The sequence below is a fragment of the Bombina bombina genome, chromosome 5, assembly GCF_027579735.1.
Source record: "Bombina bombina isolate aBomBom1 chromosome 5, aBomBom1.pri, whole genome shotgun sequence".
NCBI lineage: Eukaryota > Metazoa > Chordata > Amphibia > Anura > Bombinatoridae > Bombina > Bombina bombina.
This window is the reverse complement of record NC_069503.1, coordinates 774,324,301-774,346,186: the sequence shown is the minus strand read 5'-3', so window position 1 is coordinate 774,346,186 and position 21,886 is coordinate 774,324,301.

Sequence of the window (21,886 nt, the reverse complement as noted above, 5' to 3'; positions counted from 1 at the left end):
AGCACCTCTAGTGCGTCTAACTCTTTTACCTTGCATGACTTGGCGGCAGTTATGAATAATACCCTCTCAGTGTTTTTATCTAAACTGCCCGTATTACCTGCAAAGCGTGATAGCTCTGTTTTAAGAACAGATTCTGAGCATTCTGACGCTTTAGTAGCCGTATCCGATATACACTCACAACGCTCTGAAATGGGGGCGAGGGATGTGCTGTCTGAGGGAGAAATTTCCGATTCGGGAAAGGTTGCTCCTCAGACAGACTCAGATACGTTGGCTTTTAAATTTAAACTAGAACACCTCCGCTTATTGCTCAGGGAGGTATTAGTTACTCTGGATGGCTGCGACCCTTTGGTGGTTCCAGAGAAATTGTGTAAAATGGACAAGTACCTAGAAGTTCCTGTTTACACTGATGTGTTCCCGGTCCCTAAGAGGATTGCGGATATCGTTACTAGGGAGTGGGATAGACCAGGTATTCCGTTTGTTCCCCCTCCTGTTTTTAAGAAAATGTTCCCCATATCTGACCCCATGCGGGACTCGGGGCAGACGGTCCCTAAGGTGGAGGGGGCTGTTTCTTCACTTGCTAAACGCACAACCATACCAATTGAAGACAGTTGTGCTTTTAAAGATCCTATGGATAAAAAATTAGAGGGTTTACTTAAGAAAATTTTTGTTCAACAAGGTTTTCTTCTCCAACCTATTGCGTGCATTGTTCCTGTAACTACTGCAGCTGCTTTCTGGTTTGAGGCGCTGGAAGATGCGCTCCAGACGGAGACCTCATATGAGGACATTATGGACAGAATTAAGGCTCTTAAGCTGGCTAATTCTTTTATCACAGATGCCGCTTTCCAACTAGCTAAGTTAGCGGCAAAGAATTCAGGTTTCGCCATTTTACCGCGCAGGGCGCTATGGCTAAAGTCCTGGTCGGCCGATGTGTCGTCAAAATCCAAACTCTTGAACATCCCTTTCAAAGGAAAGAGCCTCTTCGGGCCTGAATTGAAAGAGATTATTTCAGAAATCACTGGGGGAAAAGGCCATGCTTTCCCTCAGGACAAGTCCTTTAAGATAAAGAACAAACAAAATAATTTTCGTTCCTTTCGGAATTTCAGGAGCGGCCTCACTTTATCCTCCCCTACTACAAAGCAAGAGGGTAACGCTTCACAACCCAGGCCAGCCTGGAAACCTTACCAGGGCTGGAACAAGGCTAAACAGGCCAAGAAGCCTGCAGCTGCCTCCAAGACAGCTTGATGGGGTAGCCCCAGATCCGGGACCGGATCTAGTAGGGGGCAGACTCTCTCTCTTCGCTCAGGCCTGGGCAAGAGACGTACACGATCCCTGGGCCTTAGAGATTGTATCCCAGGGATATCTTCTAGAATTCAAGGACTCCCCTCCAAGGGGAAGGTTCCACATTTCTCGTTTGTCTACAGACCAGAAAAAGAAAGAGGCATTCTTACGCTGTGTAGAAGACCTACATACAATGGGAGTGATCCATCCAGTTCCAATTGCGGAACAAGGGCTGGGTTTTTACTCAAACCTGTTTGTGGTTCCCAAGAAAGAAGGAACTTTCAACCAATCCTGGATCTCAAAATTCTAAACAAATTCCTCAGAGCCCCATCATTCAAGATGGAGACCATTCGGACAATCTTACCAATGATCCAGGAGGGTCAATATGTGACTACCGTGGATCTAAAGGATGCGTATCTGCACATTCCTATCCACAAAGATCATCACCAGTTTCTCAGGTTCGCCTTTCTGGACAAGCATTATCAGTTTGTGGCTCTTCCTTTCGGGTTGGCCACTGCTACCAAAATTTTCACAAAGGTGCTAGGGTCCCTTCTGGCGGTACTAAGACCGCGGGGCATAGCAGTGGCGCCTTATCTAGACGACATCTTAATTCAGGCGTCGACTTTCCAAAGAGCCAAGTCTCACACGGAAATTGTATTGGCCTTTCTGAGGTCTCACGGGTGGAAGGTGAACATCAAAAAGAGTTTTCTCTCCCCCCTCACAAGAGTTCCCTTCCTAGGAACCCTAATAGACTCGGTAGAAATGAAAATATTTCTGACGGAGGTCAGAAAGTTAAAACTCTTAACTACTTGCCGAGCTCTTCATTCCATTCCTCGGCCATCTGTAGCTCAGTGCATGGAGACAATCGGACTAATGGTAGCGGCAATGGACATAGTCCCTTTTGCACGGATACACCTCAGACCACTGCAACTATGCATGCTCAAACAGTGGAATGGGAATTATGCAGATTTGTCTCCTCAAATATAGTTGGACCAGGGGACCAAAGATTCTCTTCTCTGGTGGTTGTCTCAGGATCACCTGTCTCAGGGAATGTGTTTCCGCAGACCAGAGTGGATCATCGTAACGACCGACGCCAGTCTGTTGGGCTGGGGTGCAGTCTGGGACTGCCTGAAAGCTCAGGGCTTATGGTCTCGGGAAGAAGCTCTTCTCCCGATAAACATTCTGGAACTGAGGGTGATATTCAACGCGCTTCAGGCATGGCCTCAGCTAGCTGCGGCCAAATTAATCAGATTTCAGTTGGACAACATCACGACTGTAACTTACGTCAATCATCAAGGTGGAACAAGGAGTTCCCTAGCAATGATGGAAGTAACCAAAATAATCAGATGGGCGGAGGATCACTCTTGCCATCTCTCAGCAATTCACATCCCAGGAGTAGACAACTGGGAGGCGGATTTTCTAAGTCGTCAGACTTTTCACCCAGGGGAGTGGGAACTCCACCCGGAGGTATTTGCCCAGCTGACTCAGCTATGGGGCACATCAGAATTGGATCTGATGGCGTCCCGTCAGAACACCAAACTTCCTCTTTACGTGTCCAGGTCCTGGGATCCCCAGGCGGTGCTGATAGATGCTCTAGCAGCGCCTTGGTCATTGTAATGATATATGTAATATGTCAGAACATGTGATAGAAAGAGTTCTGGTACCTAGTATCCTCTATTGTAGGACCACTCAGCCTCACACAAAACCTTGGATTCACACAGATTTAACTTGTAGGAATCCAGTTATGCTCATTGAACTGAGGGTCACTACTGCAGGGTACAGAGTGAAAACGGAGCTGTCACGCAACCATATAATTATGATAGATAGATATCAATAGATAAATAAGATAGAAAGGAATCTACAGGTAATTATGGTAGATATTCCTCCAAGCTAGATTTATATATATATAAGGAATGTCACACAATCACAGCAGTCAGAATAAAATATATACAGTAGACACTCACACTCAATCACACAAGCTGCCAAATATAACGTATGAGACAGAGGATTTAACCCCCAATGAAGTTTAAATGGCACACAAAAGTAATAGTGAATAGAAATGAGTGTGTATAGAGACAATGTTATGTACTGAGGATAAAGCCCAATATGTGTTAGTTGAGGCAGTATAACAAGGCCTTTAGTAGTTGTTAGAATATCTACTGTAAGATATGAGCAGCAGCTGAGGTGTTAAATAAAGTTTGATTATGGTTATACTGGGATATGCAGATAGTAGTTGATATGGCAGTCCTTAGTAATGATAACCAAACAGACAGTTAGAGTAGCGGTATTTGAGATAGCAGGTATAGCAATTGACAAGCAGTATCCAGTAACAATTAGTAATGAGTTTGGAAAACATAGGTATTATGCAGCTGAGGTTAGCAACACAGTCTATTAAGGTAACGAAGTCATGAAATAAGATTAAGTAACATGCTGTTATCCAGTAAAGGTAAGAAAGTTCATACAGACCAAATCCTTGTAGAATAGCAGGGAAGCGTGTAGGCAGTTGCAGGTAGGACCGTTACCCATATAGGAGAGAGAGAGCGCGGTACACGCGCTGAGAGAAACGCTGAGATGCCGGGTGTGACGTCACACACACCCGGTGTTGCAGCAAGAAGAAACTTAGGCAGTATTTTTGGTTCCGGTATGGCTGAAGTTTAGCTGTTTGAAGCGCACCGGCATAGAGGAGCTGAGGCCAGCAGGACTCAGCTATATGTTAGAATCTCAGGTAAGAAATTCCCCTGAACAGAGGAAAATGGGCAAGGTTTCTTAGGCAGGAGTCACTGGAACAACTGAAACAAATTACCAAGCAGGGAGAATAGGGAGGAGGGGCCTTAAATAGGGTAGAGGAGTGAGATTTAAAGTGACAGACTAGATAAGCTAAATTCCCTGACAGGACACCCCCTTCAAGGAGCCGTTCAAGGAGCCTGGACAGTGGGGATTCCTCCGATGGAATAAGGACAGAAGACGCGGAGCCGTGACATTCGTAGCAGGCTCCCAAGAATCCTCCTCAGGACCATATCTCTTCCAACTGACCAAATACTGGAGGTGGTTTCGGAAGTATCGTGAATCCTGGATGGACTCAATTTCATACTCCATCTCATCTGCCACATGAGTTTGAGAAGCACCCATTGAGGGTGTAGCCCTGATAGGACCATAAGGTTTTAAAAGTGAGACGTGAAAGGTTGGATGTATTCTCATGGAAGAAAGTAGCAGGAGTGTGACTGCATTAACATTAATAACCTTCTTAATCTCGAAAGGACCCAAATAAAGAGAGGCAAGTTTCTTAGATGGAACCTGTAATCTTAAATTCTTAGTGCTCAACCAAACCTTGTCGCCCACCTTATATTCAGGAGGTTTGGAACTTCGTAGATCATAATGGCGTTTTTGTGCAGCTTGAGCATCATGTAGTAATTGCTTTACACTGGCGAAGCCTTTTGACAGGGTGTTGACCTTGTCATTAACAATAGGTATAGGTGAGTTATTAGAAGTATGAATATCATAAGAAGGATGAAATCCATAGTTAAGAAAAAATGGAGTGGTTTTAGTGGAGGAGTTAAGCATGTTATTATGAGCGAATTCGGCAGTAGACAGAAGTGAATGACAATTGTCTTGTTCTAGGGAACAATAACAACGGAGATACTGCTCCAGAGCTTGATTTGCTCTCTCAGTCTGCCCGTTGGTTTGAGGGTGAAAGGCTGTACTTAGCTTCTTGGAGATGTTGAGGGATTGACAAAGATGATTCCAAAACCTGGAGGTAAACTGTGAACCTCTGTCTGTAGTGATGGAATTAGGAATACCATGTAGTTTAACAACATGATCTATGAAAAGGTTAGCTGTTTCAGAAGCTGTTGGTAGACCTCTATTTGGCAAGAAATGTGCCATTTTGGAAAATAGATCAACCACAACCAATATGGTGTTAAAGTTTGCAGAATGTGGGAGATCAACAATATAGACCATGGCAATGTCCGCCCATGGTCTTTCAGGTATGGGAAGAGACAAAAGATATCCATAAGGACGTTTATGTTGATGTTTTTTAGTGGTACAAAGTAAACAAGTTTGAATATATTTACTAACTGTATCAGTCATTTTGGGCCACCAATAAGTCCTTGAAAGAATATGAAGAGTCCTATGAACCCCAGGATGACCCGCTAATGTTGAATCATGGGCTGCTGCCAATACCTGATTCCTAAGAGCCAATGGTACATAAAGTTGGTCATGATGATAGTACAGTTCATCAGAGTGTTTTTCTAAATTGAGATGTTTTGTTAAAGAATCCTCCTTTTGTTGAAGCTTTAGTGTTTCTAGAAAGTTATTTGTTAAGCAGATAATCCTATCCGCAGGTATCACAGCACCAGGAGTCAGATGGTTTTGTGGTTTAGGAGGTATACGGGAGAGGGTATCAGCCTTGAAATTCTTTGAGCCTGGACGATAAGTGATCACATAATCAAAACGTGAAAAGAAAAGGCTCCAGCGGACTTGACGAGAAGTCAAGGTCTTATTTGTCTTCAAGTATTCCAGGTAACAATGGTCAGTATAGATAGTAATGGGGTATTTTGTACCTTCTAGAATATGCCTCCAAAACTCCAATGCGGATTTGATAGCAAGCAATTCCTTATCTCCAATGCCATAGTTAATTTCAGCTGAACTCATGACACGGCAATAGAACGAAACTGGGTGCAAAGGGTCTTTTTGGGAGACTCTCTGGGACAGAACAGCCCCAATTGCATATTCAGAAGCATCTACCTCAAGCGTAAAATGACAACTGGGATCTGGGAATTGCAGTATAGGAGCTGAAGTAAATCTGTTTTTAAGAGTAGTGAAAGAATCCTCAGCATTACTATCACATGAAAACTTGATATGTTTTCTAGTTAGACTGGTTAGAGGTCTGACAATGTGTGAAAAATCTTTAATGAATTTTCTATAAAAATTCGCAAATCCAAGGAATCTCTGGACATCTTTTTTACAACTGGGTGCTGGCCATTTAAGTATGGCTTCTACTTTACTGGTTTCCATGGTAATTCCAGTGAGGGAGATACAATAACCCAAAAAGGATATGGTGTTGGTGTTAAATATACACTTCTCTAACTTAGCGTAGAGATGATGATGCCTTAAACGAGATAGAACTTGTTTTACATGTGATAGATGGTTTTCATAAGTGTCAGAATATACAAGAATGTCATCCAAATAGATAACTATACAGACATCCAATAGGTCATGGAACACATCATTTATAAAGCACTGGAAAGTGGCTGGGGCGTTACATAGCCCAAACGGCATCACTGTATATTTGTATAATCCGTAACGTGTACGGAAAGCCGTTAACCATTCATCCCCTGCTCTCATCCTGATCAAATTGAATGCGCCTCTAAGATCAAGCTTGGTGTAGATGGTGGCAATTAGTTCAGGAATGAGAGGCAGGGGATATCTGTTCTTCTTAGTGCATTTATTTAGTTGTCTGTAATCTATAATGGGGCGTAAACTGCCGTCCTTGTTTTTCACAAAGAACATCGCAGCGCCCGCTGAAGAAGTAGATGGTCGTATGAAGCCTTTTTTCAGATTTTCGTCTAAATATTCCTTGAGGTGAGCCAATTCTGGCTGAGATAGAGGGTAAATGTGACCATAAGGAATGGAACAATTAGGAATAAGATCTATAGGGCAATCATAACTTCTATGTGGTGGAAGTATGGCTGCCTCAGCTTTATCAAAAACATCTGCATATTCCTTATAACAATCTGGTAGTGTATCTACAGTAACATGACAAAGTGTATGGGAGTCAGTACAAGATTGCTTACAGAACTGAGAATCAAAAACTACTGTCGCTTCTGTCCAGGAGATAGTGGGATTATGTTTAGACAACCACTGAATACTAAGTATCATGGGGTAGACAGAACTTGGCAGGACATCAAAAGACATTAGTTCTGTATGCCCAGAAACTGAGGTTACAGTAAGAGGAACAGTGTGGTGTGAAATAGGTCCTGAACTGAAATAAGAACCATCAACCAAACGGATGGCTAGTGCAACACTCTTTTTTATTAGTGGTATATTGTGCTTAACAACAAAAACTAAATCTATGAAATTCCCAGATGCTCCAGAGTCAACTACGGCTTGTACGTCTATCTTCTGGTGATCCCACTGTAATGAAAGAGGGATTGATAAATGGGGTGAACTATTATCAACTAGATTCACTGTGTGACTATTACTTGATCTCTTACCCTTCTTTTGACAAAGGAGAGATGGGCAATCCCTTACGCCATGATCTTTTTCAGCACAATACAGACACAAATTTAAGAGCTTGCGTCTAGCTTTCTCTTCAGCCTTAAGCGGCCCTCTGATCACGGCAACATCCATGGGTTCGTCCACATTCCTAGTAGAGTGGGAAGGAAGATTGGAATGATACGGGGTGTATTTCCTAGGCGTGTTATCTGCTGTAGATGTCTCATACTTCCGTTCCCTGAGTCTTCGGTCAATACCAATACACAAAGTCATTAGGGCCTCAAGGTCATCTGGTATTATACCTCTGGCAAGTTCGTCTTTTAAGGAATCACTCAGACCCAGACGAAATTGATTCTTCAAGGCCGGATCGTTCCACAAGGTGTCAGGGGCTCACCTTTTAAAATCCGTTATATATTCTTCTACCATCCTTTTCCCTTGCCGTAAGGATCTTAAGGCAGTCTCAGCAGTATTCTGCTTGTTGTGATCCTCATATAAAAGGGACATTGCGCTGAAGAAGGAATCAAGAGAATTTAGTATGGGGTCATTAGATTCGTAGAAGGCGTTAGCCCAGGATCTAGCTTCACCACGTAAAAAGGAAATTACAGTCAATACCCGTATTCTATCAGTAGGATAAGACTTTGGTTTCAAGGTAAACATGAGAGTACAGGAATTTCTAAAGTCTCTAAACATAGACCTATCCCCAGAGAATTTCTCAGGGGGACTCTGGTGTGGAAGGTTTATTTGCCAAATGCTCATTGATAAATTTCCTTATGTTCTGGTTCTCAATTTGTATCTCCCTTAAGCCCTGTATCATATTGTCCATACTTTGGGCTAGAGAACCCACTCTGTTAGAGAGTTCATTCAGCTCCATAATAGAGGATAGAGGTACTATATAGGGGCTTGGTAATATGTAATGATATATGTAATATGTCAGAACAAGTGATAGAAAGAGTTCTGGTACCTAGTATCCTCTATTGTAGGACCACTCAGCCTCACACAAAACCTTGGATTCACACAGATTTAACTTGTAGGAATCCAGTTATGCTCATTGAACTGAGGGTCACTACTGCAGGGTACAGAGTGAAAACGGAGCTGTCACGCAACCATATAATTATGATAGATAGATATCAATAGATAAATAAGATAGAAAGGAATCTACAGGTAATTATGGTAGATATTCCTCCAAGCTAGATTTATATATATATCAGGAATGTCACACAATCACAGCAGCTAGAATAAAATATATACAGTAGACACTCACACTCAATCACACAAGCTGCCAAATATAACGTATGAGACAGAGGATTTAACCCCCAATGAAGTTTAAATGGCACACAAAAGTAATAGTGAATAGAAATGAGTGTGTATAGAGACAATGTTATGTACTGAGGATAAAGCCCAATATGTGTTAGTTGAGGCAGTATAACAAGGCCTTTAGTAGTTGTTAGAATATCTACTGTAAGAAATGAGCAGCAGCTGAGGTGTTAAATAAAGTTTGATTATGGTTATACTGGGATATGCAGATAGTAGTTGATATGGCAGTCCTTAGTAATGACAGTTAGAGTAGCAGTACTTGAGATAGCAGGTATAACAATTGACAAGCAGTATCCAGTAACAATTAGTAATGAGTTTGGCAAACATAGGTATTATGCAGCTGAGGATAGCAACACAGTCTATTAAGGTAACAAAGTCATGAAATAAGCGTAAGTAACATGCTGTTATCCAGTAAATGTAAGAAAGTTCATACAGACCAAATCCTTGTAGAATAGCAGGGAGAGCGTGTAGGCAGTTGCAGGTAGGACTGTTAACCATATAGGGGAGAGAGAGCGCGGTACACGCGCTGAGAGAAACGCTGAGATGCCGGGTGTGACGTCACACACACCCGGTGTTGCAGCAAGAAGAATCTTAGGCAGTATTTTTGGTTCCGGTATGGCTGAAGTTTAGCTGTTTGAAGCGCACCGGCATAGAGGAGCTGAGGTCAGCAGGACTCAGCTATATGTTAGAATCTCAGGTAAGAAATTCCCCTGAACAGAGGAAAATGGGCAAGGTTTCTTAGGCAGGAGTCACTGGAACAACTGAAACAAATTATCAAGCAGGGAGAATAGGGAGGAGGGGCCTTAAATAGGGTAGAGGAGTGAGATTTAAAGTGACAGACTAGATAAGCTAAATTCCCTGACATTCCTTCAATCTGGCCTATGTTTTTCTACCGTTTCCTCTCCTCCCTCGTCTGGTTGCCAGAATCAAGCAGGAAAGGGCTTCGGTGATTCTAATAGCGCCTGCGTGGCCACGCAGGACCTGGTATGCAGACCTAGTGGACATGTCATCTGTCCCACCATGGACACTACCAATGAGGCAGGACCTTCTAATACAAGGTCCTTTCAAACATCCAAATCTAATTTCTCTGCGTCTGACTGCTTGGAGATTTAACGCCTAATTCTATCAAAGCGTGGTTTCTCTGAGTCGGTTATTGATACCCTGATTCAGGCTAAAAAGCCTGTCACCAGGAAAATCTACCATAAGATTTGGCAAAAATATCTTTTTTGGTGCGAATCCAAGGGTTACTCATGGAGTAAGTTTAGGATTCCCAGGATTTTGTCCTTTCTCCAAGACGGCTTGGAGAAAGGATTATCAGCTAGTTCCTTAAAGGGACAGATATCTGCTTTGTCTATTCTTTTTCACAAACGTCTGGCAGAGGTACCAGACGTTCAAACGTTTAGTCAGGCTTTAGTCAGAATCAAGCCTGTTTATAGACCTGTGGCTCCGCCATGGAGTCTGAATTTAGTTCTTTCAGTTCTGCAAGGGGTTCCGTTTGAACCTTTACATTCCATGGATATTAAGCTTTTATCTTGAAAAGCTTTGTTTTTGGTAGCTATCTCTTCTGCTCGAAGAGTTTCAGAGTTATCTGCTTTACAGTGTGATTCACCTTACCTGGTGTTCCATGCAGATAAGGTAGTTTTGCGTACCAAGCCCAGTTTTCTTCCTAAGGTTGTGTCTAATAACAATATTAACCAGGAAATTGTTGTTCCTTCTCTGTGTCCTAATCCTTCATCGAATAAGGAACGTCTGTTACACAATCTTTATGTGGTTCGTGCTTTAAAGTTCTATTTACAAGCAACTAAGTATTTCAGACAAACAACTTCTTTGTTTGTTATCTATTCTGGTAAGAGGAGAGGTCAGAAGGCGACCGCTACCTCTCTTTCCTTTTGGCTGAAAAGCATCATCCGTTTGGCCTATGAGACTGCTGGCCAGCAGCCTCCTGAAACAATTACTGCTCATTCTACCAGAGCAGTGGCTTCCACATGGGCTTTTAAAAATGAGGCTTCTGTTGAACAGATTTGTAAGGCAGCGACTTGGTCTTCGCTGCATACTTTTTCCAAATTTTACAAATTCGATACTTTTGCTTCTTCGGAGGCTATTTTTGGGAGAAAGGTTTTACAAGCAGTGGTGCATTCCATTTAATGTACCTGTCTTGTTCCCTCCCTTCATCCGTGTCCTAAAGCTTTGGTATTGGTATCCCACAAGTAAAGGATGAATCCGTGGACTGGATACACCTTCCAAGAGAAAACAGAATTTATGCTTACCTGATAAATGTATTTCTCTTGTGGTGTATCCAGTCCACGGCCCGCCCTGTCATTTTAAGACAGGTGGTTTTTATTTTTAAACTACAGTCACCACTGCACCCTATGGTTTCTTCTTTATCTTCCTAACCTTCGGTCGAATGACTGGGGGGTGGAGCTAGAGGGGGAGCTATATGGACAGCTCTGCTGTGTGCTCTCTTTGCCACTTCCTGTTGGGAAGGAGAATATCCCATAAGTAAAGGATGAATCCGTGGACTGGATACACCACAAGAGAAATAAATTGATCAGGTATGCATAAATTCTGTTTTAAGTTAGGTGGGTGTTAGAGTTAGACTTAGATTTAGGGGTTAATATATTTATTATAGTGGCGGCGACGTTGGCGGCGGCAGATTAGGGGTTAATAAGTGTAGTTAGGAGGTGGCGACATTGGGGGCGGCAGATTAGGAGTTAATAAATAAAAAGTAGGTGTCAGCGATGTTGGGGGCAGCAGATTAGGGGTTCATAGGGATAATGTAGGTGGCGGCGGTGTCCGGAGCGGCAGATTAGGGGTTAATAATATTATGCAGGTGGCGGCGATATCAGGGGCAGCAGATTAGGGGTTAATAAGTGTAAGATTAGGGGTGTTTAGACTCTGTGTTCATGTTAGGGTGTTAGGTGTAGACATAAAATGTATTTCCCCATAGGAATCAATGGGGCTGCATTAGAAGCTGAACGCTGCTTTTTTGCAGGTGTTAGACTTTTTTTCAGCCGGCTCTCCCCCATTGATTCCTATGGGGAAATCGTGCACAAGCACGTTTAGCCAGATCACTGCTACCGTAAGCAGCGTTGGTATTACAGTGAGATGTGGAGCAAAATTTTGTTCTCCGCTCACTTTTCTGAGGCTAACGCCGGGTTTGTAAAAACCCGTAATACCAGCGTTGTCTGTAGGTGAGCGGTGAGGGAAAACTGCTTGTTAGCACCGCACCCCTGTTACTGCAAAACTCGTAATCTAGGTGTATCTTTTTAAACAACAAAAATTCCAGTGCTGACTGTCCCTTTAAAGTCATGCATGGTTACAGTGTACTTTTAACTAGGACTGAATATCATAAGGATGAAGGGCTCAGTTGACCCTAGAATTTGAACCTACAATCTAAATACATGGACCTAGGTTGCAGATATTGCTGTCAGTCACTTAACCAAGTAAGCTTATTCATCAACATAATGGCATCTATTTATCAACCCGTCAACTTACTTGCATTCGACGGCACCATTACGCTCGCCTAAGATCGCATAACATCGCTGCCGCGGACCTGAATACGTTCACCAAAAAAGCTGTCAAAAAGCTGCGCACCAAGTACGGACGATGAGCAGCAGACTGTTGTTAACTAACAGTCATTGATCTCACTGCTCTTCGGCTTTTTCACAGCTTTATTGGTACCCTGTCACTAAACACCCACACTATACTATACTGTTTTACCCCCTATACCGCCGCTCCCGGAGCCCACTGCAACTCTAATAAATGTATTAACCCCTAAACCGCCGCTCACGGACCCTGCCGCAACTAAATAAAGAGTTTAACCCCTAAAACGCTGCTCTCGGAGCCCACCGCCACCTACATTATACTTATTAACCCATAATTTTCCGCCCCTACACCGCCGCCACCTACATTATATTTATTAACTTCTAATCTGCCCCCCTACACCGCCGCCACCTACATTATACTTATTAACCCCTAATCTGCCCCCTACACCGCCGCCACTATATTAAATTTATTAACCCCTAAACCTAAGTCTAACCCTAGCACCCCCTAACTTAAATATAATTTAAATAAATCTAAATATATATATTCCTATCATTAAATAAATTATTCCTATTTAAAACTAAATACTTACCTATAAAATAAACCCTAAGATAGCTACAATATAACTAGTAGTTACATTGTAGCTAGCTTAGGGTTTATTTTTATTTTACAGACAAGTTTGTATTTATTTTAACTAGGTACAATAGTTATTAAATAGTTATTAACTATTTAATAACTTCCTAGTTAAAATAAATGCAAATATACCTGTAAAATAAAACCTAACCTAAGTTACAATTACACCTAACACTACACTATAATTAAATAAATTCCCTAAACTAAATGCAATTAAATACAATTAAATAAATTATCTAAAGTACAAAAAAAACAAAACACTAAATTACAGAAAATAAAACAAATTACAAGATTTTTAAACTAATTACACCTAATCTAATCCCCCTAACAAAATAAAAAAGCCCCCCCACAATATAAAAAAGCCCTACCCTACACTAAATTACAAATAGCCCTTAAAAGGGCCTTTTGCAGGGCATTGCCCCAAAGTAATCAGCTCTTTTGCCTGTAAAAAAAAATTACAACCCCCCCAACATTAAAACCCACCACCCACACAACCAACCCTACTCTAAAACCCAACCAATCCCCCCTTAAAAAAACCTAACACAAACCCCTTGAAGATCACCCTACCGTGAGAAGTCTTCACCCAACCGGGCCGAACTCCTCAACGAATCTGGCTGAAGTGGTCCTCCAGACGGGCAGAAGTGGTCCTCCAGATTGGCATCTTCTATCTTCATCCATCCGGCGCAGAGCGGCTCCATCTTCTAGACATCCGACGCGGAGCATCCTCTTCATCCAATGTCTTCTTGAACAATGACGGTTCCTTTAAGTGGCGTCATCCAAGATGGCGTCCCTTCTATTCTGATTGGCTGATAGAATTCTATCAGCCAATCGGAATTAAGGTAGGAAAAATCCTATTGGCTGATGCAATCAGCCAATAGGATTGAAGTTCAATCCTATTGGCTAATCCAATCAGCCAATAGGATTGAGCTCGCATTCTATTGGCTGTTCCAATCAGAGATGGAGCAGCTCCGCTCCGGATGGATGAAGATAGAAGATGCCGTCTGGATGAAGACTTCTGCCCGTCTGGAGGACCACTTCTGCCCATCTGGAGGACCACTTCTGCCGGATTCGTTGAGGACTTCGGCCCAGTTGGGTGAAGACTTCTCACGGTACGGTGATCTTCAAGGGGTTAGTGTTAGGTTTTTTTAAGGGGGGTTTGGGTGGGTTTTAGAGTAGGGTTGGTTGTGTGGGTGGTGAGTTTTAATGTTGGGGGATTGTAAAAAAAATTTCAGGTAAAAGAGCTGATTACTTTGGGGCAATGCCCCGCAAAAAAACCCTTTTAAGGGCTAGTTGTAATTTAGTGTAGGGCTAAAAATAAATACACAGAGCGCCTCCTAAAAGGCTAAGACACTAGTAGTGACAAGATTATTTAAATAAAAAATATATTGAAATTCTATAGGGGTATATAAAATATTTTATAAGCTACTTATAGCTAAAATATACAAACAAGATACAAAAGTGGATCCACTTAAAATTAACAATAAAATATGCATATATCTATATAAAAAACAATACAATTGTGGTTAAAAACCACAACAATATACAATCTTAATCACAAAATAAATTACAATAAAACAGCTGTTGATGGTTGGATAAAAAATATAAATATATAAAAACATCAATTTACTGAGTAGGTGTCCATAAATATGTAGGTCCCAAACTTTAAATTCTTTCCAGAGAGTGAATGTCCAATATGAAGATTTTATTTTAAACAGTTATCCTTATATATCCCTCGATAAACGGTGAAATGATGAAGTGTGTAAAAAAGAAAAACGTAGTGGTTTTCAAATCAAATTTAAAAAATTATTGTGAATATCCAAAAAATCCTGAAAACATGATGTGATGAAGTGGTCGTGAATAATCAAAAATGTGTGTACACAAAAATGAAAAAAGGAAAAAATGTGAAGAAATAATCCAAATGAATATTTAGGATGTGTTAAAGTGAATAACACACTTATAAAGTGACCCTTATGTGAATACAAGATGTGAAGAGATGCTCCTAAAAAGTTATTCCTGTGTGTAAACGATGAAAAAATACAGAAATGGATCCTATGTCTCAGGGATCAATTCATTCAAAGATATACCTTTTTTGGGGGGCGCTGGTACCCACAATATTAGGAGCTTCAGACACAAGGTTGAGCGCTGTCAGATTTTAACAGATTTTTGTAATTTAGTGTAGGGTAGGGCTTTTTTTTTATTTTGGGGGGGCTTTTTTATTTTGTTAGGGGGATTAGATTAGGTGTAATTAGTTTAAAAATCTTGTAATTTGTTTATTATTTTCTGTAATTTAGTGTTGTTGTTTTTTGTACTTTAGATAATTTTATTTAGTTGTATTTAATTGTATTTCATTTAGGGAATTTATTTAATTATAGTGTAGTGTTAGGTGTAATTGTAACTTAGGTTAGGTTTTATTTTACAGGTATATTTGTATTTATTTTAACTAGGAAGTTATTAAATAGTTAATAACTATTTAATAACTATTGTACCTAGTTAAAATAAATACAAAGTTGCCTATAAAATAAAAATAAACCCTAAACTAGCTACAATATAACTATTAGTTATATTGTAGCAATCTTAGGGTTTATTTTATATGTATTTAGTTTAAATAGGAATAATTTAGTTAATAAAAGTAATTTTATTTAGATGTATTTAAGTTATATTTAAGTTAGGGGGTGGTAGAGTTAGACTTAGATTTATGGGTTAATATGTTTATTATAGTGGCGGCGACGTTGTCGGCGGCAGATTAGGGGTTAATAAGTGTAGTTAGGAGGCGGCGACATTGGGGGCAGCAGATTAGGGGTTAATAAATAAAAAGTAGGTATCAGCGATGTTGGGGGCAGCAGATTAGGGGTTCATAGGGATAATGTAGGTGGCGGTGGTGTCCGGAGCGGCAGATTAGGGGTTAATAATATTATGCAGGTGGCGGCGATGTCAGGGGCAGCAGATTAGGGGTTAATAAGTGTAAATAAATTAGGGGTTAATAAGTGTAAAATAAAAATAAACCCTAAGCTAGATACAATGTAACTATTAGTTATATTGTAGCTAGCTTAGGGTTTATTTTATAGGTAAGTATTTAGTTTTAAATAGGAATAATTTATTTAATGATAGGAATATTTATTTAGATTTATTTAAATGATATTTAAGTTAGGGGGTGTTAGGGTTAGACTTAGGTTTAGGGGTTAATAAATTTAATATAGTCGCGGCAGTGTAGGGGGCAGATTAGGGGTTAATAAATATATTGTAGGTGGTGGCGGTGTAGGGGGGCAGATTAGGAGTTAATAAGTATAATGTAGGTTGCGGCGGTGTAGGGGGGGCAGATTAGGGGTTAATAACTTTATGTAGGTGGCGGCGGTGTCGGGGTAGCAGATTAGGGGTTAATAAGTATAATGTAGGTGGCGGCAGTGTAGGGGGGGTAGATTAGGGGTGTTTAGACTCAGGGTTCATGTTAGGGTGTTAGTTGTAAACGTTACCATAGGAATCAATGAGATATCGGGCAGCAGCGAACATAAGCGGCAGTGTAGGGGGGCAGATTAGGGGTTAATAAATATATTGTAGGTGGCGGTGGTGTAGGGGGGCAGATTAGGAGTTAATAAGTATAATGTAGGTTGCGGCGGTGTAGGGGGGGCAGATTAGGGGTTAATAACTTTATGTAGGTGGCGGCGGTGGCGGGGTAGCAGATTAGGGGTTAATAAGTATAATGTAGGTGGCGGCGGTGTAGGGGGGTAGATTAGGGGTGTTTAGACTCGGGGTACATGTTAGGGTGTTAGTTGTAAACGTTACCATAGGAATCAATGAGATATCGGGCAGCAGCGAACATTAGCTTTCGCTGCTTTCAGACTCCCATTGATTCCTATGACATCCGCCGCCTCCAGGGTGGCGGATTGAAAACCAGGTACGCTGGGCCGGAATAGTGGCGAGCGTACCTGGTAGAAATTTTATAACTAGCAAAAGTAGTCAGATTGTGCCGAATTTGCATTCGGAACATCTGTAATGACGTAAGCATCGATCTGTGTCAGACTGAGTCCGGCGGATCGTATGTTACGTCACAAAATTCTACTTTTGCCGGTCTGTAGGGTTTGATAACTAAGGGGAATAAGGCTTGCCACAAATACGCTGCGGAATTCCATCGTATTTGTGGTTGACGGCTTGATAAATAGATGTCAATGGCTCAACATTAATATTTATTATCTATATTTTTATGTGATGTTTTATGTATTTGATTGTGAAATATATCCTGAAATGTAATACACTATTAACAGAACATTACAATAATTGCTGTTTTTAAGAATATAGTTGCACGTTTCCATTTTTTTTTAATTCACTTTGTTAAAATTGTAATTCTGCTTTTCTCCTGAACAGCAGCCATTTTATATTAGGCTTACGTTTTTAGTTGACAACACTGACTCAAGATATAATTATGTAGATGTAATTTAACCAAGATCTTGTTAAAAAAATAAGTTTCTGCATATAAATTTAAAGGAAGAGCGACAGGTAAGCATACTGCCTTGACTTTAGAGGTAATTTAGTCTGGAGCCAACTAATCAATGGTGTAGTTGATTTTCATATGTTTTAAATTACAGGTGACCACAAGTCAAATGCCAAAGCCATATCTAATTACTCCTTGAAGCAAGTTGTGCAGCACAAGTTCACTTGCACTTCATACAAATTTTCTATGCAGTATCAAGTTTGTAGATTCAGATTTGTGGAGACAGTAAACCGTGCATACTATTCATATAATAGCTTTACAAGGAAAAAAAATATTTACACAAAATTCCTTTGTAAATTACTCTATTTTGTTTTTCTAACTAATTCTACCTAGATTCAATACAGTATATACTGGTTATGATATATTACCTATATTCCAGTACAACTAATCAACTTGTGGGCAGGTTTATCAGGCTTTTTAAATAAGCTATTTAAAGCATGCAAAGTCAATCTCTTTCTAATATGATTTTGGGTAATGGCAAGCCACACTCACATTCTAGATTTCAACAATGAGCCCAAAGTCAAGCTCCCTCACAGTCTAACTGATATATACATTTAAGAAATGTATATGGTTTAATAAGTCCCATCTAAATTTTAACTTTAAAAAAAATAAATTCTAAATTAAAGGGACAGTAAATGGGAAAATATACTATTAAAAACAGGGGCACTTTAATTCATGAAAGTTTACATTAAAATACTTACCTTTTCTTCTTGAAGCCAGAGAAGCGATTCCCCCTCCTGCCGCTCGTCACTTCACACGTCAGCAATGAGAATCCGGCTTCTGCCGTATTCGTCATTGCTGACGTAAGAAGAGACGAGCGGCAGGAGGGGGAATCGCTTCTCCGGCTTCAAGAAGAAAAGAGCCTTGTTTTCATGCCGTGAGACAGGGCATGAGAACCTAGCACAGTGAAGGGGGTAAGTCATGCAGCGATGGGCAACACATTTAAATTAAAATATATTTATATAATCTGTAACTTCTTATCAATAATGATGTTAGTGGCGTTTATTATTCAAATGGTACCCATTTATACTTTGGAAATATATCAAATTTACTGACACTTTACCATAATTTCATTTTTCCTTACTCCCCTTTTTTACTTTTGTTTGTATAGTGTTGTACAGTTCTGAAAAAATATGTTTGTGCTGTACAAATAACAAAAAAACTGCATAAAACCAGTATATCAGCCCAAAGAGCACAGGTGTAAAACCAATTACATTGCATAAATATTCAAATATAAAACATTGCTAAATATATGATGCTTAAAGGGACAGTCTACACCAGAAATGGTATTGTTTTAAAAGATAGATAATCCCTTTATTACCCATTCTCCAGTTTTGCATAACCAACACTGTTATATTAATAAACTTTTTACCTCTGTGACTGCCTTGTATCTAAGGGGCATATTTATCAAAGTGTGAGCGGACATGATACGATGTAGCGTTTTATGTCTGCTGCACATCGATAAATGCCGACAGCATACGCTGTCGGCATTTATCATTGCACAAGCAGTTCACCAGAACTGCTTGTGCAATACCGCCCCCTTCAGATTAGCGACCAATCGGCCGCTACCAGAGGGTGTCAGTCAACCCGATTGGGTTGATTTCTGTCCGCCGCCTCAGAGCAGGCAGACAAGTTATGGAGCAGCGGTCTTTAGAGGCCTGAAGGCTCACCAGAAACAAGGGGCATCAAGCTCCTTTCGAGCTTGATAATTCGGTCCCTAAGCATCATGTCCGCTGCACATCGATAAATGCCAACAGCATACTCTGTCGGCATTTATCATTGCACAACAGTTCACCAGTCTAAACACCCCTAATCTTACACTTATTAACCCCTAATCTGCCGCCCCCCGACACCGCCGCCACCTATATTATACTTATGAACCCCTAATCTGCTGCCCCCAACATCGTCAAACCCTACATTATATTTATTAACCCCTACTCTGCCGCCCCCAATGTCGCCACCACCTACCTACACTTATTAACCCCTAATCTGCCTCCCCCAACGTCGCCGCCACTATATTAAAGTTATTAACCCCTAAACCTAAGTCTAACCCTAAACCTAACACCCCCTAACTTAAATATAATTTAAATAAATCAAAATAAATATTCCTATCATTAACTAAATTATTCCTATTTAAAACTAAATACTAATAGTTACATTGGGGCATATTTATCAAGCTCTGAATGGAGCTTGATGCCCCGTGTTTCTGGCGAGCCTGCAGGCTCGCCAGAAACAGCAGTTATGAAGCAGTGTTCACAAAGACCGTTGCTCCATAACCTGTCCGCCTGCTCTGAGCAGGCGGACATACATCTCCGGAAATCAACCCGATCGAGTACGATCGGGTTGATTGACACCCCCCTGCTGGCGACCCATTGGCCGCGAGTCTGCAGGGGGCGGCGTTGCACCAGCAGCTCTTGTGAGCTGCTGGTGCAATGCTGAATACGGCGAGTGTATTGCTTGCCGTATTCAGCGAGGTCTGTCGGACCTGATCCGCACTGTCGGATCAGGTCCGACAGACCTTGATAAATAGAGGCCATAATATCTAGCTTAGGGTTTATTTTTATTTTACAGGCAAGTTTGTATTTATTTTAACTAGGTAGAATAGTTATTAAATAGTTATTAACTATTTAATAACTACCTAGTTAAAATAAAGACAAATTTACCTGTAAAATAAAACCTAACCTAAGTTACACTAACACCTAACACTACACTAAAATTAAATAAATTAACTAAATTAAATACAATTACCTAAATTAAATTAGCTAAAGTACAGAAAACAAACAAACACTAAATTACATTAAATAATAAACAAATTACAGAAATTTAAACTAATTACACCTAATCTAATAACCCTATTAAAATAAAAAAGCCCAAAAAAAAAAAAAAAAAAAACCCTAGCCTAAACTAAACTACCAATAGCCCTTAATAGGACCTTTTGCGGGGCATTGCCCCAAAGTAATCAGCTCTTTTACCTGTAAAAAAATGCAAACAACCCCCCCAACAGTAAAACCCACCACCCACACAACCAACCCCCAAATAAAAACCTATCTAAAAAAACCTAAGCTCCCCATTGCCCTGAAAAGGGCATTTGGATGGGCATTGCCCTTTAAAGGGCAGTTAGCTCTTTTGCCGGCCAAAGTACCTAACCTAAAAATAAAACCCACCCAATACACCCTTAAAAAAACTAACACTAACCCCCTGAAGATCGACTTACCGGGGGACGTCTTCATCCAAGCCGTGCAAAGTCGTCCTCCAGATGGGCAGAAGTCTTCATCCAAGCCAGGCAGAAGTGGTCCTCCAGACGGGCAGAAGTCTTCATCCAGACGGCATCTTCTATCTTCATCCATCCGGCGCGGAGAGGGTCCATCTTCAAAACATCCGACGCGGAGCATCCTCTTCATCTGATGACTAGCACAGAATGAAGGTACCTTTAAGTGACGTCATCCAAGATGGCGTCCCTTAGATTCCAATTGGCTGATAGAATTCTATTAGACAATCGGAATTAAGGTAGAAAAAATCCTAATGGCTGATGCAATCAGCCAATAGGATTGAAGTTCAATAATATTAGCTGATCCTATCAGCCAATAGGATTGAGCTTGCATTCTATTGGCTGATTGGATCAGCCAATAGGATTGAACTTCAATCCTATTGACTGATTGCATCAGCCAATAGGATTTTTTCTACCTTGATTCCAATTGGCTGATAGAATTCTATCTAAGGGACGCCATCTTGGATGACGTCACTTAAAGGTACCTTCATTCTGTGTTAGTCGTCGGATGAAGAGGATGCTCCGCGTCGGATGTCTTGAAGATGGACCCTCTCCGCGCCAGATGGATGAAGATAGAAGATGCCGTCTGGATGAAGACTTCTGCCCGTCTGGAGGACCACTTCTGCCCCGCTTGGATGAAGACTTCTGCTCATCTGGAGGACCACTTTGCCCGGCTTGGATGAAGACGTCTCCCAGTAAGTCGATCTTCACTGGGTTAGTGTTAGGTTTTTTTAAGGGTGTATTGGGTGGGTTTTATTTTTAGTTTAGGGACTTTGGGCGGCAAAAGAGCTAACTGCCCTTTTAAGGGCAATGCCCATCCAAATGCCCTTTTCAGGGCAATGGGGAGCTTAGGTTTTTTTAGATAGGTTTTAATTTGGGGAGTTGGTTGTGTGGGTGGTGGGTTTTATTGTTGGGGCAGATGTTTGTATTTTTTTTTTACAGGTAAAAGAGCTGATTACTTTGGGGCAATGCCTCGCAAAAGGCCCTTTTAAGGGCTATTGGTAGTTTTGTTTAGGCTAGGGTTTTTTTTTATTTTGGGGGGCTTTTTTATTTTAATAGGGCTATTAGATTAGGTGTAATTAGTTTAAATTTCTGTAATTTGTTTATTATTTTCTGTAATTTAGTGGGGGGGGGTTGTACTTTAGCTAATT